The sequence below is a fragment of the Ovis aries genome, chromosome 25 (genome assembly GCF_016772045.2).
Source record: "Ovis aries strain OAR_USU_Benz2616 breed Rambouillet chromosome 25, ARS-UI_Ramb_v3.0, whole genome shotgun sequence".
In the NCBI taxonomy this organism is placed as follows: Eukaryota; Metazoa; Chordata; class Mammalia; order Artiodactyla; family Bovidae; genus Ovis; species Ovis aries.
The window spans coordinates 34,616,022-34,642,220 of NC_056078.1; the positions used below are offsets into that span (position 1 = coordinate 34,616,022).

The 26,199-nt window shown below is 45.6% G+C and overlaps 1 pseudogene; it reads left to right on the forward strand.

Annotated features, from left to right (window-relative positions):
* Positions 1-2,768: 2,768 nt before the first annotated feature.
* Positions 2,769-13,190, forward strand: LOC114110792 (collectin-46-like; annotated as a pseudogene).
* The last annotated feature ends 13,009 nt before the right edge of the window (positions 13,191-26,199 follow it).

Sequence of the window (26,199 nt, forward strand, 5' to 3'; positions counted from 1 at the left end):
GGCTTATCTGTTACCAGGGAAACCTGCAGCTAGGGCAGCAGCCAGCATGTGGGCAGTTACTAACTAAGCCCTATATTTAAGAGGACTGGATAGACGTGTGAGTGGAGCAGGGACTGGTCGAGCAGGGAGGTGTAGAGAAAGCAAGAGAACAGCCATCTTGAATGGGCTGACCATACACTCCACCCCTACATAACCTTCATACCCCTTGATATCTTGGTCAACCCCTCTTCTGCACCTTACCTGGCTCAGGTATATAGAGGTGTACCACAAACAGATACCACAAATGCAACACAGACAACCACAGCTAGTGAATACTGAGTCCCAAAGGTAGCAGCCTTTGGAGACAGGCATTTATCAGGTCAATTTTTCATGGGATTCCTGAGGACAACAGCAACATATCACTGCAGACCCAGCCATCAGGCTCATTTTGGGCTGAGGTCATCATTATTGCTCTGTCTGCAAACAGAACCCTCCACTCAGACCAGACATGAAATATAAGATGTCTAACAGACTCATTGCAGGGAAGATCCTGACCATTAAGCAAAAGACAAGCAGTAAGAGCACTGTGACATATTAACATGCTTGACTACGATTTTTGTCCTGGGCTGCAGTACCATTATGCTGTCCAGCCTCTGTCATCTTCAGCCAGGTCAAACACCAGAGGGGGGCTGGGTAACAGAACACAAGATGAATGGTGCCTTTCTCTAGTAGGGGACCAAGATTAATTTCTTAGTCTTCTTACCAGGGTCCAGATGAAATCTGTAAGGTCCTTTCTAGTCTTAATCCCCACAGGGCAGCAAACCCAAAACACCAGGGACTTCCCTGCCAGTTTTAGTGCCGGGGCCACTTACAATATGTTCCCCTGGGGATAGATCCTGTGGCAATGGCAAAAGTGAGTTATTCTCCTGATCGATGGCTGGCAATGATACTTGGGTGGTCAACAGTTGAACTCCAATGATGTTGAATAGTTTGCTCTGGGTTAACACGATGTAGGTACGCCCTGTGCTGACTGCTCCTGAAGTATTTAATGACAAGCTCTGTGACTTAAGCTAGCCTCTTGGTTCACAGGTTGAGACAGTGGGTTTCCTGTATCAGTTGCTCCTTACTCAGTCCACTTGGCCTTCTGTTAGCCCAGCAGCAGTAGGGCTGTAGGACAGGTGGAAACGCCAGGGTATGACATTTTTATCAGCTCATTCCTGAACCTCATGGCCACTAAGTGGTGTTTACCTGCATTGCTCAGAAAACTTGAGTAGGCCCACTGTAACAGCTTCCACCTGTTGTAAAGCATGTAGGCTGCATAGAGCTTTGTTCCTTGACACCATATCCCTGCTCTGCCCCCTCCCACACCTGGGACCAGAAGCCCAGAGGGTACTCTTTTTATTTCGCCATTGCCACAGGTCCCAACCAAACCCTTCAGGGTAACCAACCATGGCCAATTCACAAGCTGCCCCAGTTAGTGTCCCTAAAGCCTGTAATTGTTTAGGGGTGGTGGGTTAGGGGTATGTTCGTATTTTGTAGAAAACAATAAAACCAGAAAGGCTCTTGTGTTTTTCCAGTATCACAAGCCCTCCCAGGCAGTCAGGTGAAGCACAAGCCCAGGCTGCTACTTTTAAACTGGAAGAGCCTCTGAGGTTAATAGGGTGTCATCAGTTTAATGGAAGAGAAAGATATCTCTCACATGAACCCACGTGCTAGGGGAATGAGCCCTGGGATTATCCCCACAACTTTCCCTTCCCTGTCCTCATTCTCCAACATCTCAGCACTCACTGGATTATCTGCAGCTTTCTGGCTGACTCACCAATTGTTGGGCTGCACCCTGCGGGTGTGCACGCGTGTTGATGCCCAACCTTGAGACCGAAGCAAGAGCTGGGAGACAGGGGCAAAGACATCCATGGCTTATTAGATAAGGAATCTTAATGTCCAAAAGAGAAGGGTTTTAGCGCAACCATGTTCAGCGAGAACAGGAAGGGCATGGAGGCAATCTCCACCGCTTGAGGGAGGAACCCCCCAGTCTAACAGAGAGTTGACATCAGTTTGTTTATCAGGTACCAGGGAATGCAGTGTCTGGGGCAGCAAGTATGCAGGCGATTACCGTTAAAGCCTGTAATTAAGAGAATTGGATAGTCAGGTGAGAGAAGGAGGGCTGGGCAGGGGATGAACAGAGAGCATGGAAAGCCATCTTGAGGCAAGTGGAGCGTGGTCCTAGATCTTCAGCAGAAAGCAGAAGAGTGACCCCTGCCAGATGGCAGCTCCCCCAGACACTGTGTTCCACAGGCTGTTGCCTCAGCAGCCCTTCACCTGCCCCACTTTGCTCAGGTTGGCCAAGCAGCTCCCAGCTCTTTCCTAGCGTCTGAGCAGTAATGTTGAGACGAAGGTGGAAGAGAAGTGGGCGCAGCAGGTGCTGTATCTTGGACTCGGCAGAGGCAGGCTGCACTCACAAGAGCTCTGGGCCATTGTGCAGCTTGCTGGTCTTCTCTGAACCTTGGATCCCTGGACATCCGTGAAACACGGACACTGGTGCTGCCACTTTGCTCACAGGGCTGCAGTGAGGCCCTGGTGAGGTCCTGGGCTGAGGGTGCTCTTTGAACTCTAAGGTGTGTGTAGTCCTATCAATATTAGTGGCAGATGTCCAGAAGCCAGGAGAGGGTGCAGTTGAGTGAGTCAACAAGGAAGGAAATTACCTACTTCTTGAAGAGAGTTTTCACGAAACGGGCTGAGAGTCAGGTTACAGGACAGGTATAAGGAGCCAGTTCTCGCCCAGGAACTCTAATTTGCCTGGACGTGCTAGAGCCCTACAGGAAACAACTGTGAGTGTCTCTGTCCTTTCTCTTGTTTTCCCATGTCTGGTGACTATCTCCCTGCCTATGTGGGTGGGTGAAGAAGGCAGGGTGTGTGTAGACCTTCTCGAGGTGGTTCAGTGCTGGTGGAGGGAGAAAATGGGGTAATAAGGGGAGCTCTTCATTCTTCTCCCTTTGTTTGGTGGGAGATATGTTTCCAGATGTGTTTCCAACTCTCCAGACATGTTTCCAACTCTCCAGAGAGGGAGAGTTGGATGTGATATCCAACTAGATCTCTGATGCCATTGTCTGGCAGTCCCTTTGGAAAGTGCATGTCATCTTCCTCTTGGAAGGAAGCACTTCTCTGACCAGGAAACCCCTTCCCTCCCACTACCTCAGCCTGCATGGCAACCCTTGGTCGTTTGCAAAGGTCCCTTAGGCTTTCTTCCAGGTCTCTACACCTCCCATGATTCTTTTCCATGCTCAAAACTTTACAGTTTCTCTCTGAGAGAGGAAAGAAGCCCAACACTGGCAGTGACCCATATCACTGCACCCACCCTGATCTCACTTAGCTCCTGAGTCCCTTTCTGACGGTGACTGGAAGCTCTGTTGGACATGGGCTTTCCTCCTCTGAAGCCAGCCTCCCCCTGATGGCGCCCATCTCACAGGTCCCCTCTTCCATGAGGCCCCTGTCCCAAGTCCTCTCAGGAGGCCTGGGCAGGCACGCTACGTGTGCCAGGAACTTTCCTGGTGGAGCCCAGGAATGACAAATCCTGGAAAAGAAGCAGTCATGCCCCATTCTGTGCTTAGGACAGACCTTACCAAGCATTAGCACTCTGGCTTTTTTTTTCAGATAGCGCTGCAGACTCCAGTCCTAGCCTGTCCAGAGCAGCAAGTGAGAGGAAACAAGCCAGCATTGTAAGAGGTAAAGCAATGGACTTACTGGTATAAAAAGGGATAAAGAGGCCCAGAGAGAGAAGGGTCCCACCTGAGGACCCTCAGTGAGTCCCTCCTGGTGTGACAGTAGCCTCAGTGAGGAATTCTACACCCTGGTCACAGTGCCCCTGGCAGGGATGACAAGCCCAAAGAGGGATGACACAGAGCATCTGAGAGTAGAGTCATGTGCTGGCAGGCCAGGTCAGAGGCCTGGCTGGTCCGCTCATATCCTCCCTGGCCAGATCTTATCCTAACTTTCCCTAACCTGCTTTCGGAGCCCTGCTACTCTTGGCCCCAGAGGATGGGAGAGGAGATCGGGGAAGGGCTTCTCCTGCCCTCCAGGTGCTGGGCCAGCCCTAATCCTCATCGTTGGACCAAGAGCAGCCCCTCTCTCTGTTCCTCTGCCCAGGACATGCTTCTACTCCCTCTCTCCGCGCTGCTCCTGCTCACACAGCCCTGGAGATCCCTGGGAGCAGAAATGATGACCTATTCCCAGAAAACACTGGCCAACGGCTGTACCCTGGTTATGTGTAGCCCCCCGGAGGGTGGCTTGCCTGGTCGTGATGGACGAGATGGGAGAGAAGGCCCCCGGGGAGAGAAGGGAGATCCAGGTAGAACTGGGTCCATGGACTTGTCCTGGTGGGAAGTGGTGGGCACTGGAATTGTAACCAACCCCAAAACTCTGAATCTTCTGCTGTGGAAACCTTGAAGATGGTCTTTCCAAGTGGCTGGGTTTCCCCCAGATCTTCGGTCCACCTGAGACATGGCTTTACTGGTTGGCAAAGACTGGCTTGCCCAAGTCCCCAGCTCCATAACCACCTGTGCTGATTCCTCCCCTAGGATCTTCTGACCCCAACCACCCCAAGAATGTACAAACAATGAGCGGATGACTGGTATTTGGAGTCCCCTGCTGCAGAACTCATTGGGCTTACCAAGTGGTGCTAGTGGTAAAAAAAAAAAACCCTGACTGCCAGTGAAGGAGATGTAAGAGATGCAGGTTCGATCCCTGGGTCAGAAAGGTCCCCTGGAGGAGGGCATGGCAACCCTCCCCTGTATTCTTGCTTGGAGAATCCCATGGACAGAGGAGCCTGGCGGGTTTTGGGCCACTGGGTTGCACACGACTGAAGTGACTTAGTACACTCAAGTAGGAGACATAGGAGATGTGGGTTGATCCCACGGTTGGGACAATCCCCTGGATAGAAAATGGCAACTCACTCTGTTATTGCCTGGAGAATATCATGGACAGAGGAATCTGTCAGACTACAACCCACAAAGAGTCCGATGCGACTGAGTACATACACTCCAAAACTTAACTGTTCTTCATTTGTATTAAATGTTGCCTCTGCAGAATGTTAAATATTTTTGAACTGACGACAGTGTTGTAAGTTTCAGTTTAATCATCTATAGATGAGAATAATATCGACCACACAGTGACAAAGAATTGAGCCAAGGCTTCATTTTTTTGGTGGGTCTTCAAGATAAATTTTATCCTTCTGTCCCAACCAGCTGAATTCTCCTGAGGTTTCCAAATGCTTTGATTATTAAGGGTATTTTCTGGAAACACTGCCCCACAGGAGAAGATCTGGTTTTTACTGGCAAGAAGTGAGAATTTGATGAACCAGCAACAAGGACAAGGGGACCACCATGGCCCTGGGCCAGGGCTATGGGGGATCAATGAGGTCTTTTATCTTTCTGAAGTTTGTGTTTTGATTGGAGAGGAAGGACATGAACAACATTGAAGGTGAAAAGAATACATAACATCCCCAGGATTTGTAGGGTAAGAGACAAGTATCTGTCTGCCTTTTAGAAAGAGAGCAGCTTCTAACATGAATGGGCTGGGGCTTGAGAAGGCCTCCTAGAAGTAATCTCAGAGGAGGGGTGGTATTCAAGATGCCAGCTCTCTCTAGCTCCCCGAGAGGCCCAGAACTGAAAAGTATCCCTTCTTCTCCCTCCCTGCTCTCACGGCCTCCATGGCTGTGCAAAGGATGGGCAACCTCTCATGCTCCCTTCTAAGGAGTGACTAGCTTCCAAGGTACCTGCTGCGCTCCCCAGCCAGAGGGGAGCCCAGGAAAGGCTCAGCCAGGGACCTGGTGTCTCTGCCTGAGCACACTGCACCAGGGGTTCTGGGATGCGGGGCCCATCCTCCAGGCTCCCATTGATTGCCTAGTGAGAATTGGAGCTAAGAGTAAGACACAATGTCCAGCACAGAGGCTCTCGCCACCTGCACAGTCTTGGCCCAGGCTAGCCTGGCCCTTCTTACCCTGGGGGAGTGGTTTCCAGATCTGAAATGTCATCTCCCCTCTCCAGGTCTCTGAATCCTCTTCAGCCTTGAAGTCCTGTTTCCTATGAGTACATGTGTGTCCATGGGTTGGGGGTACTGGGATGGGACGAGGGACATCTCATAAGCTGTTTTCTTCACTTGTTACCTGTGCCTCACAGTTTAAAACTTGATGATAAATTCCTTGCAGACCAGGACCTGGTGCTAATGTGTACATCCTGCTCAGTACTAGGCAGAAAGTGATGTTCCACAGATAGTTTCTCAGTGAACAGAGAAATGAAATAATGAGGAAATTAATAAATAAGTGAATGAACAAGTTAGTAGTATCCGACAGATTTCTTTTGTTGTCTTTTTGCACATGGATGCTTACTCACAACAGTCAAAAGATGGAAACAACCCAAGTGTCTATCAACATTTATGCATGGTGAATGAATAAAGAAAATGTATTGCATTCATACTATAGAACATTTCTCAGCCATAGACCAGAATGAAGGACTGAGATGTGTTACAATTTGGATGAGCCTCAAGAATGTCACTCCTAGTTTAAAAAGGCAGACACAAAGGGTCATACATTGTATGTCTTTATATAAAATATCCAGAATGGATAACAGAGACAGGTAGCTTCATAGTGGTAACCAGGGCCTGGGAGGAGGAAGGGACGGAGTGATAAATGGGTATGAGGTTTTCTTTGGGATTAATGAAATAGTTTTAAACTAAAGAGAAGTCGTAGTTGCACAATTGTGTCAATGTTCTAAATGCCACTGGATCGCATACTTTAAATGACTAATTATAGGAAATTCCTGAAGGTCCAGTGGTTAGGACTCGGTGTTCTCACTGCCAGACCTCAGGTTCAGTCCCTGATTGGGGACCTGAGATCCTGCAAGTTAAACATCACAGTAAAGATAAAAAAAATGGTTATTTTTATATTATGTGAATTTCATCTCAATGAAAAAAGAATAACCAAGCTCACAGAATTGAGTGTATAATTCTTGAATCAATAGCCATTTCTCCCTTTAGTCTTTGAAGGTAAATCTCTCATAATTTCAGGCTTAGACATCCTTCTTAAGGTAATGTGATTTTTAAATGTTCGATCATTTTTACAAAACAATTAACATGTGATCACTAATCACAAAAAGAAGAAAATTAAAATTACCTAATTGTGCCCCTTACAGAAAATAACTGTTAACACTTGTGTGTGCTCTTCTTGTGGTTTTTTCAATGTGTGTTACATCTGCACATGCCTGACAATGCGTGGACATGTTGAAGAAACTGATTCAAACTCAATAGAGTATTTATAGCCTACATTTATCACTTGATGATGCACATTAATTTTGACTATCTTCTTTATTTTTAAAAACACGTTACATAGTTTTTTCCCTTTATATTAAAATAGAATTTATCTATAATAGATTCAGATGTATATCATAATGATTTCATACTTGCATATATTGTGCAATGATGTCACAATAAGTCATGTCAATGTCATCAATACACATAGTTACAGTTTGTATGTGATGAAAACGTTTAAGATCTGCTTGCTCAGCAATGTTCAAGCATGCAACCCAGGATTACTAACTACAGTAACTTCGCTGTACGTTGTATTCCTGGGACTCAATTGTTTTTTAACTGGACCCTTGTACCTTTTGAAGATTTCTATCCATTCTGCCCACTTCTCAACCCCACCTCTAGCAACCACAAATCTGTTCTCTTTTATCTGTGAGTATGTCGTTTTTGCTCATTTGTTTTCTTAGATTTCACATATGAGTGAGATCGTATAGTGCCCCCTTCTCTGTGACTTATTCCACTAAACACAGTGCCTTCAGGGTTCACCAGTGTTGCTGCAAATAGCAGGATTTCATTCCCTTTATGCCTGAATGATGTTCCATTGTATGCACACCCTGCACTTTCTACACCCGTTCATCCATCCACAGATACTTGGGCTCTAGGCTGCATCCATGTCTGGGCTACCATGAATGAATTAACTTGGGGGTGACAGTGAAGTTGCTCAGTCGTGTCCGACTCTGAAACCCCACAGACCGTAGCCTACCAGGCTCCTCTGTCCATGGGATTTTCCAGGCAAGAGTACTGGAGTGCTGTGCCACTGCCTTCTCCAGGGGATCTTTCCAACCCTGGGATTGAACTCAGGTCTCCTGCTTTGCAGGCAGATGCTTTACCATCTAAGCCACCAGGGAAGCCCAACTTCGGGGGTACATATGTCTTTTCAGGTTAGTGTTTTCATTATCTTTAGTTGAATGCTCAGAAGTGGAATTGACGGATTATACGGTAGCTCGAGTTTTTACTTTCTGAGAAACCTCCTTACTGTCTCCACAGTGGCTGTTCCAGTTTGCATCCCTACTGCACAGAGCTTTCCTTTTCTCTCCTTCTCCAGCGCTTCCTATTTGCTGTCTGATAACAGCCATTCTGACAGGTGTGAGGTGACAGCTCATTGTGCTTTTGCTTTCTGTTCCTCTGGTGATTACTGTCAGGTGTCATTTCTGACAGAAACTTTGGTTTGGGGATGGGGGACAGCAGGGAGTCCATGGTCCAGAGTAAGATCTGACAGCCTTACCTGCCATAAATACGGTGGCCTTGGGGCAGGGGCAGGTGCACTATATGCAAAATCGGGCGAATCTTGGTCTGGATCTGCCTCCAACTCTGCAAGCCTGTTCCTTCTCCTGCAAAATGGGGATGTGGATATACACTTCCTGCATCACCACTGGACCAGTCACCTGAAGGGGGAGTGTCTACACCCTACAGAACCCTGAAGAAATGCCAGGGCCCTGACTCTGAAGGCAGCTGGCTCCTCCTAGGCTGGGTCAGCTTTATGTCCATCTTTTCTGCCACAGGTTCACCAGGACCTGCAGGACGAGCAGGAATGCCAGGACCAGCTGGCCCCACTGGGCCGAAAGGAGACAATGGCTCTGCTGGGGAACCTGGACCAAAGGGAGACGCTGGACCACCTGGTGAGCAGCTGGGCATGAAATGCAGGTGTCTGCAGAGGGCGTGCTGCCGGTAGGCCACGGCAGTAGGCATGCACAGATTCTGCCCCAGGAGGAGGAAGGTCATTCTCAAGGGGGCTCGGGGTTATTTCAGGGAAGACTGGAGCTCCTGGGGAGGGCGGAGAGTGAGGGCAACATCTTTAGGAGGAGGCTGCCTGTCTGACTTCTATTACAGCCCCATCTTTTATGCATTCCCACTTCCAAGGAGATTCAATGTCACTGACTGGGCTGGTCCTTTTTCCCAGGGCCTCCAGGTAAGCCTGGTCCAGCTGGAAAGAGGGCCCCTCAGGGAGGCAGGGGAGCATGGGACCTCCAGGCACACTAGGACCCAAAGGAGAACCTGGGCCCAAAGGTAGGAGGGTGGTATGTGGCAGATTGGGGAGGGAGAAGGGAGGGGTGACGTTGGCAGCCCTGGTGGGGACCAGGGTATGTGCACAGTGGCTGGAAAAGCCTGGCACCTTCACGCCTGGTAGGCCTGGCCTGAGCCTCTCCCCTGACATTCCCACACTGACTGAATTTCCTAGAGGAGACCAAGTGGTCAGGAGCAGTCTCCCGGGTCGCTCTCTCACCTGGAGCTGTGGGTGACAAGCTGCACTGCTCAGGAAATGGTACCTGCTGAGCACACTCTCAGCTGTGTTTCTCAGTGTGTTCCTTCTGCAGGAGGAGTGGGTGCCCCAGGCATGCAGGGCTCCCCAGGCCCCACAGGTCTCAAAGGAGAGAGAGGTGCCCCTGGTCAGCCCGGAGCCCCTGGACCTGCGGGGCTGGCAGGTGAGCAATGGACATGGGGCTGGGCTCATGTTCCCCTGTGCTCACCCCCACCATCCTTCAGATCAGAGCTGGCATTCTAGGGAGAGAGCCAGTGTTGGGTTCTGGGAACTGTCTGTCTCCAGGGAGAGGGTGGTGTGAGCAGCAGGGACTGTGTATTCAGGGAAGGCTGGTTGTTGGGTTAAGGGACAGTCAGTGTACAGAGAGGATGCAAGGAGAGGATCCAGGCACTGAGGGACATTTGTAAAGGTGGAGGGTGTATGGCTGGGGGATAGGAAGTCCATGTTTGGGGGTGGGGAGTGGGTATGAAAATGCTGAAATATATGTTCAGCATTCACCCATTTCTATTTCTCTGATCCCAGGGCCTGCTGGGGCCGTTGGTCCACAGGGGCCTTCAGGAGCCAGGGGGCCCCCAGGACTGAAGGGAGACAGAGGTACTCCTGGAGAAAAAGGAGCAAAGGGGGAGACTTCAGTCCCAGGTAAGAAAGTTCTGGGGGCACTAGTGGGTGCAGAGGGGCCAGCAGGCCCTCTTCAGTTCAGCACCTCCTCTCATGCCTCCCATGTCCTTATCCCATCCCCAGGATGCGTCACACTTCCCTGAGCCCTGGGCTCTGAGTGTCCTCAGGCTGGATCTGTGTTCACTTGGCCTCTCTCTCTTGCAGAAGCTGCTACTCTGAGGCAGCGGATGGCAAACTTAGAGCGAGTAGTACAACGCCTCCGGAATACAGTGTCTCAGTACAGGAAAGGTGAGCTCCTGGACCCGACCCTGAGCTGCCACCGAAGGCGGACCTCAGACTGAGGCTGGGCTGGGCTTGGAGTTCTCTGGGCTTGGGTCTAAATTGGACTTGCTGGGACCATGACTGGGACTGGACCTAGACCTGGGGCAGGAGCGGGGCTAAGGACAGGGCTGGGACAGAGCCGCCCCCCACGTGCTCCAGGAGCTCAAGTAGATGCACTAGACAAGGAGGAGGATGCGGTCCATGTCACCAGTTCAGCAGAACTTCACTCCAGCCTACTCTGGGCAGGTTCCTATGACAGACAAGGGGTCACCCAACCCGCGATGCATTTCTTCCCTCTGTGGGGCCAGGAGTACAAGTGCACAGAGAAGCAGCTGCACAGCCCAGAGCAGCAGAGAATCCAGGACTGACCCTGAGAGAGGCGGTGGGATGCTGCCTGTGGGGTTCAAGGCTGCTGGGGACCTGACCTTGGTGTGTGGCCACCGAGAATCTCACCCTAAAGATGTTCTGAGTCTGGCAGGGGCAGGCTGCCTCCAGTGTCTGGCCAGTGCTGCACTCTCCCTGCATCTGCTTAGGTATTTAAAGCAGAGATTCTTCCCTAAGCCTGGATCCTAATCAGGCTGAGTCCTCCTGGAGCACACACCTGAGTGCCCTGTGCCTTTGGGACTCTCCACCAACTGCACCTTCTCCTTCTCTGCTTTCTCTGAAGTCAGCTTTGAATCCACATTATTCATCAAACCTCAGGGATTGAAAAAAGAGAAGGTACAGAGTGTATAGAGGCCTGATCTGGTGAGACATAGGGTTGGCTCCTATGGACTCAAGCCAACTAAGTACTGAAGTAGTGGGATGAGCATTTCCAGCAGTTCATGTCTTCCTCCTTGCACAAGCATATCTGCACACCTATTTACTCCCTCATATGGAGACTGATACAAACAAAGGAGAACTTGGGCATATGCGCTGGCCACACCTGTGTACTTAAAGACCACTCAGGCCACACCATCTACATACATGAACACACAGGCACACATATGCACACCTATCACCCAGATGAATGGGATGTAAACCAATCATGGCACACGAGCTTGCACTGACCTTGTCCAGGGCTGTCTGGGTGCCACCCTGACTCCGTGGAAAATCTGGTCTCCGACTGCTTTTTGAAGCTACTCAGAGGAAAAAGGCAGTGGGTCAGGGTGCTGCCTGGGTTCTGAACCAGTCCAGTGAGCCCTCTTAGGAGCCCTGAAGATTTTCATGAATGATCCTGGAAGTCAGAGTGGTGTGGATGGGATGGCACAAAAAGAGATACTTAACACGCCACATAGGGGATGCTGTTATATAGTATACCTCTACCTCAGAAATAAGAAATTAGATTCTGCAAAGGGAAGTGACCTTCCCTTGACCTGGGCTGACATTGCCAGTGTGGGGCAGAACACATGGCCTTCTGAGGCCCAGACAGGGCTCTCTCCAAAGCTGAACCCACCCTGCCCCAACTGCCACATACAGCTCTCAGATCCCCTGCCCAGTGGTCCAGGGAGGCTGACTGACTGTAGCATCACCTACGAGCATACAGAAGCCAACACTGGACTGCCCCCGGTGCAGAGGTGAGCACTTGGCTGCTCTCAGATGCACCCCAGTCCTCCCCTTTCTCCTCATCCCTTCACACAGCACAGAACCGCTCAGACAGCTCCACACGCCCAGTCATCAGCAAGCGTGAGAGTGAGCTGCCTGTTTGGTGTTTTCCACACTCTCAGGAACTTCCCTGGGCTGCATGGTGTCATTTCCCTGCCAAAGCCCTTCCTGTTTACACAGTAATTAAAATCCTGGATTCTGGTGAACATCACGGGGAGGAACAGAACGTTCACGTGGGAGCTTTAGCGTCTCATTCAACAGGGTCTGATCCTTGTCTACACCTGACAGCTGGGAGACTTTGGGCCTCTTACATAAGCACCCGAGTTCTGGGGTCCTCATCTGTACCTGGAGACCACGGCACCACTCACAGGGGCACATCATGGGTCCAGGGCTCCTCTGAACCAAATGCTTCACTTTCTTCCTATCTGGTGCCCTGGTACCCAGATGGGAGGCTGGGGATTCTGGTTGGAACACAAGGTCTAGGTGCTGCCACATCCCCAGCCTGACTCTCCTCTTCCCCTAGCGGTGCTCTTCCCTGATGGCCTGGCTGTTGGAGAGAAGATCTTCAAGACGTCAGGTGCTGTAAAATCATATTCGGATGCCCGGCAGGTCTGCAGGGAGGCTGAGGGACAGCTGCCCTCCCCACGCTCTGCAGCCGAGAATGAGGCCGTGACACAGCTGGTCAGAGCCAGGAACAAGCATGCTTACCTGAGCATGAATGACATCTCCAGAGAGGGCAGGTTCACCTACCCTACGGGGCAGTCACTGGTCTATTCCAACTGGGCCCTGGGGAGCCCAACAATAGGGCCAAAGACAAAGGCCCAGAGAACTGTCTTGAGATCTATTCTAATGGCAACTGGAATGACATAGAATGCACGGAGGAGCGCCTCGTGATCTGTGAGTTCTGAGCCCCTGGGGAGGAAGGGGGCAATGCGAGGGTTGTGTGCTGCCGACATCCCAATAAAAGGTGACCTCTGCTGCTCACAGCTTCCCCACTGAGCCATGGAATGAGGCCATAAGGCAGGCCACTTATGGAACTCCTTCCTCAGAATAAAGTTCTGAACTGTCTTCACATTGGAAGTCTTGACACAGAAAAGGGGGACAGCCTACTTTTCCAGGGGCAAGGACTAAAAGGAGGTCTCCAAGTCTCCCCTGTTAAAAAATTCAGTGCCCCTACCTCACCAGAATAGATGTCTAGCCCTCCATATCCACCAACCATCGGCCGCATATGACCCCACTGGTCACTGCCTCCTCCTTCCCTTTCCTCTCCTGGACATCCACAGAGGGGAGCAGGTGCCTCAGCTCTAGCTCCTTTCTCTCCTTGCATTCACTCTAGGCTTGGGCTCATTCTCTCCCATGGTTTCAAATTCCTTCTATTGATGCCTCCCCAGGTAGAGCCCTGTTTGGACCTCTTTCCAAACCCAAGACTCCTCTCACCAAGGCAACCTTGGAGGTCACAGTGGAGGGAAGCACCAGCTTCTCTGGCCAGATTGAGTGGCCTTAAACCCAGTAGTCTCTCCTCACTCTTGACCTTGACCGCCCAGGATCTCTTTCTTCCCACGACAATGTGACTGTGGATGGCTCATCAGAGAATGTACCGTGCACAATTCTAATCCCTTCTGACATTTCAGGCAGAGTGGGTGTCCAACCATGTTCAGATTCTTCCCCCAACCTCTTCCTGCCTTGAAGTACAAGGGATGTTCATCTTCACTCTGCCTCAGGGATAACCTAGTCAAAACCTTCTCTGTGTCTGGAAACCAAGACACAGAGAGGAAGGGAATCTGCATTTAGTAAGTTAGGAGATGGTGTGCCTCTGGACCAGACCCATGGTGTTTGTCAAGTCGAGTAAAATTCAAGCTTTATTCTCACCTAGATATTCAAGGACAAAGCTAATGGCAAAAGATGAGCTCTGCTAAAGCAAAGAGATAAGGTGCCCACTCCTGAGTTCAACAAAGACTTCCCTGTCTACACATGCTCATGAAGGCTTCTTGGGGGTGGAAAATAGAGGGGCCCCACCCCATAATAAGTGTGGACATGCACCCATAAGCCCCTGAGAAGGGATGTATCTTAGAAAACAGTTTCACACGCACCTGGGGAGGGTCCATGGACCAGTCAGTTGTGAAGAAATTAACAGGATAATTATCCAAAGGTAAGCAAAGACCCTGAAGGACCATCCTGTATAAGTTATTTTATGTCACATCTTTACTGCTCTCCCCCTCATCCGGGACTCCCACACTCACACCACGGGTGTGTCTCTGCTTAGCTCTGGCTTACCGCACTCCTCCTCATTAGAGAGGATGCTCATACCCTTTCTTTCTGGGGGCGTATTTCTGCCTTGCTTCTGTCTTAAATAAACAACCTGTTTCTCTGTGTGCTCTGCCATACATTGTGCTGTGTTTTTAATAGTAAACTTTTTACCTATTTACAGTTTTTGCCTCCTTGAAACATTCTTGCTTTCAAATGGGGGAAAGAGCCAGAGTCACTTTGCTTCTAGCCTTTAGTCCCTGGTGGTGTGTTGGCTAGGATTCCTGGGGTTTCATCCAGGGTACCCAGGTTCCATCCATGGGCAGGGAACTAAGATATCCCTTCAAGAGCGCTCACTGCTCTCCCTCCAAGATCAGGAGGACTGGTGCTGCAACTCAGTCATGAAAAAGGCCATCTGACCCCAGAACTTACACTTTTGGCTTGTAAATTTTTAGATCAATGCACCTGTATACTTAGTTGATTATACTGACAATGTACTGCAAAGAAACATTTAAAACGACATCTGTAGTGCAGAAATTGGAATGAGGCCTGAATGAAACACAAGCTCATGGAAGAGGGTGGTGAATACCCCTCGACCAGAGAGGAAACCAGCCACTCTTTCCTTTGATCCCAGGAATCAGAGGGACTGCCCTCTCTGGCCTTTTCTGAATAGGACCCCCAAGCCCCACCCCTCTTCCCAACACCATCAAGATACTGAAATAAGCATTTCTAAGATAATGAAATATCTGAAAAAATAAAGGAAATTAACCCATTTTATTTTATTTTTTAAATTTTTATTTATTTATTATTTATTTATTTATTTTTATTTTACTTTACAATACTGTATTGGTTTTGACATACATCAGCATGAATCCACCACGGGTGTACACGTGTTCCCCATCCTGAACCCCTCTACCACCTCCCTACCATCTCTCTGGGTCATTCCAGTGCACCAGCCCTGAGCATCCTGTATCCTGCATCGAACCTAGACTGGCGATTCGCTTCGTACATGATGTTATACATGTTTCAATGCCATTCTCCCAAATCATCCCACCCTCTCCCTCTCCCACAGAGTCCAAAAGACTGTTCTATACATCTGTGTCTCTTTTGCTGTCTCGCATACAGGGTTATCGTTACCATCTTTCTAAATTCCATATATATATATATTAGTATACTGTATTGGTGTTTTTCTTTCTGGCTTCACTCTGTATAATTGGCTCCAGTTTCATCCACCACATTAGAACTGATTCAAATGAATTCTTTTTAATGGCTGAGTAATACTCCATTGTGTATATGTACCACTGCTTTCTTATCCATTCATCTGCTGATGGACATCTAGGTTGCTTCCATGTCTTGGCTATTATAAACAGTGCTGTGATGAACATTGGGGAACACGTGTCTCTTTCGATTCTGGTTTCCTCGGTGTGTATGCCTGGCAGTGGGATTGCTGGGGCATAAGGCAGTTCTATTACCATTTTTTAAGGAATCTCTACACTGTTCTCCATAGTGCCTGTACTAGTTTGCATTCCCACCAACAGTGTAAGAGAGTTCCCTTTTCTCTACACCCTCTCCAGCATTTAATCCTTGTAGACTTTTGGATAGCAGCCATTCTGACTGGCATGAAATGGTACCTCATTGTGGTTTTGATTTGTATTTCTCTGATAATGAATGAAGTTGAGTATCTTTTCATGTGTTTGTTAGCCATCTGTATGTCTTCTTTGGAGAAATGTCTATTTACTTCTTTGGCCCAGTTTTTGATTGGGTCGTTTATTTTTCTGGAATTGAGCTGCAGGAGTTGCTTGTATATTTTTGAGATTAGTTGTTTGTCAGTTGCTTCATTTGCTATTGTTTTCTCCCATTCTGAAGGCTGTCTTTTCACCTTGCTTATAGTTTCCTTTGTTGTGCAGAAGCTTTTAATTTTAATTAGATCCCATTTGTTTATTTATTTTTTTAATTAGTTTTTTATTTTTTAAATTTTAATATCTTTAATTCTTACATGCGTTCCCAAACATGAACCCCCCTCCCACCTTCCTCCCCATAACATCTCTCTGGGTCATCCCCATGCACCAGCCCCAAGCATGCTGCAACCTGCGTCAGACATAGACTGGCGATTCAATTCTTACATGATAGTATACATGTTAGAATGTCATTCTCCCAAATCATCCCACCCTCTCCCTCTCCCTCTGAGTCCAAAGGTCCGTTATACACATCTGTGTCTCTTTCCCTGTCTTGCATACAGGGTCGTCATTGCCATCTTCCTAAATTCCATATATATGTGTTAGTATACTGTATTGGTGTTTTTCTTTCTGGCTTACTTCACTCTGTATAATCGGCTCCAGTTTCATCCATCTCATTAGAACTGATTCAAATGAATTATTTTTTTACGGCTGAGTAATACTCCATTGCGTATATGTACCACTGCTTTCTTATCCATTCATCTGCTGATGGACATCTAGGTTGTTTCCATGTCCTGGCTATTATAAACAGTGCTGCAATGAACATTGGGGTACATGTGTCTCTTTCAATTCTGGTTTCCTCGGTGTGTATGCCCAGCAGTGGGATTGCTGGGTCATAAGGTAGTTCTATTTGCAATTTTTTAAGGAATCTCCACACTGTTCTCCATAGTGGCTGTACTAGTTTGCATTCCCATCAACAGTGTAGGAGGGTTCCCTTTTCTCCACACCCTCTCCAGCATTTATTGCTTGCAGATTTTTGGATCGCAGCCATTCTGACTGGTGTGAAGTGGTACCTCATTGTGGTTTTGATTTGCATTTCTCTAATAATGAGTGATGTTGAGCATCTTTTCATGTGTTTGTTAGCCATCCGTATGTCTTCTTTGGAGAAATGTCTATTTAGTTCTTTGGCCCATTTTTGATTGGGTCGTTTATTTTTCTGGAGTTGAGCTGCATAAGTTGCTTGTATATTTTTGAGATTAGTTGTTTGCCAGTTGCTTCATTTGCTATTATTTTCTCCCATTCAGAAGGCTGTCTTTTCACCTTGCTTATATTTTCCTTTGTTGTGCCGAAGCTTTTAATTTTAATTAGATCCCATTTGTTTATTTTTGCTTTTATTTCCAGAATTCTGGGAGGTGGATCATAGAGGATCCTGCTGTGATTTATTTCTGAGAGTGTTTTGCCTATATTCTCCTCTATGAGTTTTATAGTTTCTGATCTTACATTTAGATCTTTAATCCATTTTGAGTTTATTTTTGTGTACGGTGTTAGAAAGTGATCTAGTTTCATTCTTTTACAAGTGGTTGACCAGTTTTCCCAGCACCACTTGTTAAAGAGATTGTCTTTACTCCATTGTATATTCTTGCCTCCTTTGTCAAAGATAAGGTGTCCATATGTGTGTGGATTTATCTCTGGGCTTTCTATTTTGTTCCATTGATCTATATGTCTGTCTTTGTGCCAGTACCATACTGTCTTGATGACTGCGGCTTTGTAGTAGAGCCTGAAGTCAGGCAAGTTGATTCCTCCCATTCCATTCTTCTTTCTCAAGATTGCTTTGGCTATTCGAGGTTTTTTGTATTTCCATACAAATCTTGACATTATTTGTTCTAGTTCTGTGAAAAATGTGGCTGGTAGCTTGACAGGGATTGCATTGAATTTGTAAATTGCTTTGGGTAGTATACTCATTTTCACTATATTGATTCTTCCGATCCATGAACATGGTATATTTCTCCATCTATTAGTGTCCTCTTTGATTTCTTTCAGTAGTGTTTTATAGTTTTCTATATATAGGTCTTTAGTTTCTTTAGGTAGATATATTCCTAAGTATTTTATTCTTTTCGTTGCAATGGTGAATGGAATTGTTTCCTTAATTTCTTTTTCTACTTTCTCATTATTCGTGTATAGGAATGCAAGGGATTTCTGTGTGTTGATTTTATATCCTGAAACTTTACTATATTCATTGATTAGCTCTAGTAATTTTCTGGTGGAGTCTTTAGGGTTTTCCATGTAGAGGATCATGTCATCTGCAAACAGTGATAGTTTTACTTCTTCTTTTCCAATTTGGATTCCTTTTATTTCTTTTTCTGTTCTGATTGCTATGGCCAAAACTTCCAGAACTATGTTGAATAGTAGCGGTGAAAGTGGACACCCTTGTCTTGTTCCTGACTTTAGGGAAATGCTTTCAATTTTTCACCATTGAGGATAATGTTTGCTGTGGGTTTGTCATATATAGCTTTTATTATGTTGAGGTATGTTCCTTCTATTCCTGCTTTCTGGAGAGTTTTTATCATAAATTGATGTTGAATTTTGTCAAAGGGTTTCTCTGCATCTATTGAGATAATCATATGGTTTTTATTTTCAATTTGTTAATGTGGTGAATTACATTGATTGATTTGCGGATATTGAAGAATCCTTGCATCCCTGGGATAAAGCCAACTTGGTCATGGTGTATGATCTTTTTAATGTGTTGTTGGATTCTGATTGCTAGAATTTTGTTAAGGATTTTTGCATCTATGTTCATCAGTGATATTGGCCTGTAGTTTTCTTTTTTGTGACATCTTTGTCAGTTTTTGGTATTAGGGTGATGGTGGCCTCATAGAATGAGTTTGGAAGTTTACCTTCCTCTGCAATTTTCTGGAAGAGTTTGAGGAGGATAGGTGTTAGCTCTTCTCGAAATTTTTGGTAGAATTCAGCTGTGAAGCCGTCTGGACCTGGGCTTTTGTTTGCTGGAAGATTTCTGATTACAGTTTCAATTTCCGTGCTTGTGATGGGTCTGTTAAGATTTTCTATTTCTTCCTGGTTCAGTTTTGGAAAATTTTACTTTTCTAAGAATTTGTCCATTTCTTCCACGTTGTCCATTTTATTGGCATACAACTGCTGATAGTAGTCTCTTATGATCCTTTGTATTTCTGTGTTGTCTGTTGTGATCTCTCCATTTTCATTTCTAATTTTATTGATTTGATTTTTCTCTCTTTTCCTTTTATTTCCTTTTCTGCTCTGATTGCTGTGGCCAAAACTTCCAGAACTATGTTGAATAGTTTAAAACAGTAAAATGCCTAGAAAAAAATTAAACCCCTTAAATGAATTATCTGTGCAATGAAAAGTATACAACTTTGTTGAAAGAAATCAAAAGCACAAACAAAAGGAAAGATTATGATGTTCATGGATTGAAAGAATTAATATTGTTAAAATGGTCATAGAGTTAGAGATAGATAAGACATTTATGGATATAGGTCATCATCTATAGATTCAATTCTATCCCTATCAAAACTCTAATGGAATTCTTCACAGATATAAAGAAAAGTCCCAAAATTTGTATGGAACCGCAAAGGATCTTGAATAGCCAAAGCAATCCTGATTAAGAAGAAACAAGTTGGAGGTCTCACACCTCCTCAATACAAAATACACTACCCAAAGCCATAGAAATAAAAACAGTATAGTTCTAGAACAAAAATAGACACAGACCAATAGAGCAGAATAGAGAGCCTAGAAAGAAACTATCCAAATATGGTCAAAATATTTGACAAGGAAGCCAAGACCACCTAGCGGGAAAAGGATGGTCGCTTCAACCAGTGGTGTTGAGAAAAATGGATCAGCACAAGCAGGACACTGAAGTTGGACCACTATCTTATAACACACACACAACGCATTAACTGACATCAATCATAGACATTAGACCTGATACCATAAAACTTCTGGAAGAAAGCATAGGGTAGCAGGTCCTCAACATCAAGTCTTGGTAATCATATTTTAGATATGACACCAAAAGCACAAACAACAAAGGCAAAAAAACAACAACTGAGGTGACTACGAAGTGAAGTCGCTCAGTTGTGTCCGACTCTGTAAGACTCCATGGACAGTAGCCTGCACCAAACTCCTCCGTCCATGGGATTTTCCAGGCAAGAATACTGGAGCAGTTTGCCATTTCCTTCTCCATCAAACTCAAAAGTCTCTGCACAGCAAAGGAAACAATTAAATGAAAAGACAGACTATAAATTGGGAGAAAATTTGCAAACCATGAATAGCAGTTACAAAACATATGAAGAACTCATACAAGTCATTAATAATCTGATTTTAAAATAGGCAAAGGGAAGAAGCAGACATTTTCCCAAAGAAAACACAGAAATGGATACAGATATATGAAAAGATGTTCAAGACACTTAACCAGAGAAATATAGATCAAAACCACAATAAGCTATCACCTCATACTTTTAAGAATGGCTATCACCAAGAAGACAAGGTATGATAGGTTTTGGCAAGGATCAAAAGAAAAGTTAACTTGTTGTGTACACTATTTGTGAGAATGCAAGTCGGTTCAGCTACTATGGAAATCAATATGGAGGATCCTAAACATAAATAAATAAATAAAGAGATCTACCCTATGATCTAGCAATCCCATTTCTGGGTATACACCGAAAGGAAATAAAAACAGATTTTCGAAGAGATATATGCAATCTCATGTGTTTTACCGCATTTTTCTTGATAGCTCAGATATAGAAACAAGCTAGGAGCCCATCAACGAATGAATTGATAAAAAGATGAGGTATACACATGTGCTCAACGGAATGTTATTCAGCCATGCAGAAGAAGTATATCCTGCCATTTGCAATAACATGGATGGATCTTGAGGACATTAGGCTACCTGAAATAAGTCAGACCTAGAAAGACAAATACTCTAAGATATCACTTATACATGGAAACTAGACAAGAACAAACTCAAAAAACAGAGTAAATGGTTACTAGGGGATGACAGGGAGAAGGGTTAGAATATGGTTTTTAAGTGTACAAACTTGCAACAGGTAGTAAATGTGTCCTAGAGATCAAATACCTAGTGAGTATAGACAATATCCTATTGTAATGAAACTGAGAGACTAGAACCTAATATTCCATCCACTAAGAAGAAATTAGAACTGTTTTATGACAGAGGTGCTAATTATCACTACAATGGCAATCATATTACAATATATAAATATATCAAACTAATATGTTGTACATTTGAAATATACAGGGTACTGTATGTCAAGTATATTTCAGTTTAGAAAACAAAAAAAGAAATTTTTGCATTTCAGAAACTAGAATTCAAGTATGCTTCAATTTCTCTTTCATTATCTCTCAGGATCAAGGTGAAGAGATAATCTGGGCTAACAATTTTGAATCAATATTTTATATCAAATATTTTGCTAAACATTTTTGCATGTTAATACAATGTGAAAGATTAAATAAAAATAAATATGTTTATATCTTCTACCAATGGAGGGAAACTTGATTTGGTGCATTCACTGATGGGAAAAGGACGTGTACTGTATATTCATCTCAGAGTAGAAAATGAAGTCACATGAGGACATAGTAGAGAATGTAAGCAACAGGGTCAGTTTGATTATGGGATGTTGTCCTTGATGACTACAGTCAACACTAGAGAATAATGAACAGTGTATACTATGTGCACTCTGGATAAAGTAATATCCAAATTGCCAGTTTCAGACCAAGATTCCTTTTCTGCACTATTGTTTCAGGTGGCTTTGACACAGGACAGCTTACAGACTAGAAGAATAATTTTGAATGGAATGCTTCATATAAAAAAGGGAAAAAAATAATGTATCTAGTGATCAAAGAGACAGCTAGAAAGAAAATAGTTAATCTAGAGGAAGCCATATTCAGACTACTAACAAATAAAGTAAAGCAACATATTAGAGATCAGGTTTTTAACAAATGTTATAGTACCCAATTCTAAAAGAGATGGGAATCCCAGACCACCTGACCTGCCTCCTGAGAAATCGGTATGTAAGTCAAGAAACAACAGTTAGAACTGGACATGGAAAAACAGACTGGTTCCAGATTGGGAAGGGATTTTGTCAAGGCTGTATATTGTCACCCTGCTTACTTAAATTATATGCAGAGTACCTCATGAGAAACACTAGGCTGGAAGAAGCACAAGCTGGATCAAGACTGCCAGGAGAAATATCAATAACCTCAGGTATGCAGATGACACCACCCTTATGGCTGAAAGCAAAGAACTTAAAAGCCTCTTGATGAAAGTGAAAGAAGAGAGTGAAAAGTTGGCTTAAAACTCAACATTCAGAAAACTAAGATGTGGCCCCATCACTTCATGGCAAATAGATGACTTTATATTTATGGGCTCCAAAACCACTGCAGACGGTGACTGCAGCTATGAAATTAAAAGATGCTTGCTGCTTGGAAGAAAAGTTATGACCCACCTAGACAGCATATTAAAAAGCAGAGACATAGCTTTGCCAACAAAGGTCCATCTAGTCAAAGCTGTGGTTTTCCAGTAGTCATGATGGATGTGAGAGTTGGACTATAAATAAATCTGAGCGCTGAAGAATTGATGCTTTTGAACTGTGGTGTTGGAGAAGACTCTTGAGAGTCCCTTGGACTGCTAGGAGATCCAACCAGTCCATCCTAAAGGAGATCAGTCCTGGGTGTTCTTTGGAAGGACTGATGCTGAAGCTGAAACTCTGATACTTAGGCCACCTGATGTGAAGAACTGACTCATTAGAAAAGACCCTGATGTTGGGAAAGACTGAAGGTGGGAGGAGAAGGGAATGACAGAGATGAGATGGTTGGATGGCATCACCAACTCAATGGGCATGAGGTTGAGTAGACTCCGGGAGTTGGTGAGGGACAGGGCAGCCTGGAGTGCTGCAATCCAAGGGGTCTCAAAGAGTCAGACACAACTGAGTGACAACTGAACTGAACAGATAGTACCCAATAAGCTTTGGGGAGCTTCCCTGGTGGTCCAGTGGTTAAGACTTCCTGCTTGCAATGCACGAGATATGGGTTCCATTGCTGGTCAGGATCTAGGATCCCCCATACCTTGCTCCATAGCTAAAAACAAAAGAAAGAAACCAATAAGCCATGGGTTACAGGGACTTCAAACTGAGGGTACACTGGGGAGAAAACTTGTTTTTCCTTTTTTGGCTTTACCATGTTGCTTATGGGATCTCAGTTCCCTGACCAGGAATTGAACCCAGGCCACAGCTGTGAAACCTAGGAATCCTAACCACTGGGCCACCAGTTGTTGGGGGTTCTTGTACCTTTATACCAACCCCTTCTTAAACTCTCAAGAAGACATGATTCTCCTGCTTCCCTTTGGGATGTACGAGACAGCATTTACTCATATCTTAGTAGTTAATTATCATCCCTTGGGAATACATGTGGCCTTAAGTGGTTGAATGGTACAGGCTCATTTGAATGGATGGTCAAGAAGGAAAGTCCATAAAATACTTAGGGATTGGGCTGGGTGGGCATGTGATTTATTCCTTTATTCCTTATCTCCAAGATATACCTATGCTGAACCACCTCTCTCATAAGTTCTGAAGTAAGTGATTATGAAACAGAGGTAACCAGGATCTTGTGCTTGAGGCCCTAGGGCCCCAAATCCACCTTCCCAAATCCACCCTCTCCTACCCCTTGGGATAACCTAATCATCTCAGGTGTTTGACCTTATCCTTGGTGGGGATTGAGTCACAATTATACCTAGATGAGAACTCTTCTCCAAAAGGTAGGAAGATAGTGATTTGGGGGTATATCTTAGTCTCTTTTGGAGAAGGCAATGGCAACCCACTCCAGTACTCATGCCTGGAAAATCCCATGGATGGAGGAGCCTGATAGGCTGGTCCATGGAGTCACTAAGAGTCAGACATGACTGAGCAACTTCACTTTCACTTTTCTCTTTTATTCATTGGAGAAGGAAATGGCAACCCACTCCCGTTTTCTTGCCTGGAGAATCCCAGGGACAGGGGAGCCTGGTGGGCTGCCATCCATGGGGCTGCACAGAGTCGGACACGACTGAAGCGACTTAGCAGACTTAGCAGTTAGTCTCTTTGGATACAAATGAGAGTCATTTTGTATCCAAAACCTATGATCCTGCTTCAGCTGGCTTGCAAGACCCTTCTGCTCTGCATGGAGGGAAAGGAAATTCAGTCTCATCAGAAAAGTGTTTCTCCTGATATAGCCTGCAGGAAGAGTGTTGAGTCTAACTCAGGTGCTTTTCATCTGGACTTGGTGGCTGCTTGGTGGTCTGAACATCTGTCCGTAAGAGATGAGCTTATAGTCATATAAGTGGGCACATGCACTGAAGGCATGAATTTCAATCCGTGCCTAAACCAAAGAAAGGCAGCTGAGCCACAGAAGCTGATTTTTCATTTGGATCCCAGCTCTTAGCAGAGGGGTAAATGTTTTAAGGAATGCCTGTATACCTGAGGACTTGAGCACTCTGGAAAGTGCACGGAAGGCAGATCACTATTTGACCTAAGAATCAACAAATGGCAACTACTAAGACGTCAACTTTAAGGAAATGAAAGGACAATAAAGCCAATAGTGCATGAAGAGCCCTCCATTCCAGCCAACCAATGGAGAAGCCACTCCTAGCCAGGTGTGGACAGTTGCTCTGAATTTGCACCTAGTATACAATGATCAGATGAAAGGTATAAATCGAACCCGCAAGATTTGACCTCAAAGACGTTGCCCTCTGCCTGATGGGTCAGGGGGAAACAGAGCTGGAATCTTACTTCTGATGGCCATGTCTCCTTTTTCCTGCCCTGGTTATGGTTTCAGAAGCAAAGAGCTCAGTACCCAGAACAGAGCAGAAGCGGGTCTGTAAATGCTCTGGTGGAAGGCACCACTGCCAGACCTCCCTGACAGTTCCCAGAGACCAAAACCAAAGCAACCTGCCCACTGCTGTTGGGCTGGACCTCAGAGGCCTTCGTGCCTTGCAGATGCCCTGCCTTAAGACTGAAGCAAGAGGGAGAGACAGCATCAAAGACATCAGTGGTTTTTGGACAGGGCATCTTACATGTTCAAAACACATTCTCCTAGAGTGATGTGCCAATGTTTATAGCAGCTAGGAAATGGCAGCAATTTTTGGCACTGGGGAAAAGTGTCAAAGTGTCCCCCTACCATTTACAGGGGGAATTGATGTCAGTAGGGCTTATCTGTTACCAGGGAAACCTGCAGCTAGGGCAGCAGCCAGCTGGTTACTAACTAAGCAATGTATAAAATAGGACTGAGTAGTCCTGTGAGTGGAGCAGGGACTGGTCGAGCAAGGAGGTGTAGAAAAAGCAAGAGAACAGCCATCTCAAATGCGCTGACCATACACTCCATCCCTACATAACCTGTATGACCTATGACCCTTACTATCTAGGTCCACCCCTCTTCCACAGTATTCCCGGCTTCAGGTGTATAAAGATGCACTGCAGTCAGATACCACAAATGCAATACAGACAATCACAGCTGTGAATATTGAGAGTGCAAAGAGCAGGCAGTCTTTGGGGACAGGCATTTATCAGGTCAATTTTTCATGGAATTCCTGAGGGCAACAACAGCATCACTGTAGACCCACCATCAGATTCATTCTGGAGTGAGGTCACCGTTGTTGCCCTGTCTGCAAATAGATTCCTTACCGCTCAGACTAGACATGAAATGAAGATGTCTAACAGACTCAATGCAGGGAAGATCATGACCATTAAGCAAAGTACAAGCAGTCACAGCATTCCAACAGAATAACACCCTTGACTACGTTTTTTGTCCTGGCTGCAGTACCATTACTCTGTCCAACCTCAGTCCACTTCAGCCAATGTCAACAAACACTGGACAGGGCATAACAGAACATCAGGTTAATATAATGGTGCCTTTCTCTAGTAGGGGCCCGAGATTAATCTCTTAGTTATTTTATGTGGGCCCAGATGAAATCTTTAAGTCCCTTATTCCTAATCCCCACAGGGCTGCAAACCCAAAACACCTGGGACATCCATACCAGTTTCAGTCCCAGAGCCACTTACAATATGTTCCCTTGGGGGTAAAACCTGTGGCAAGGGCAAAAGTTAGTTATTCTCCTGATCATTAGCTGGCAATGATACTTGGGTG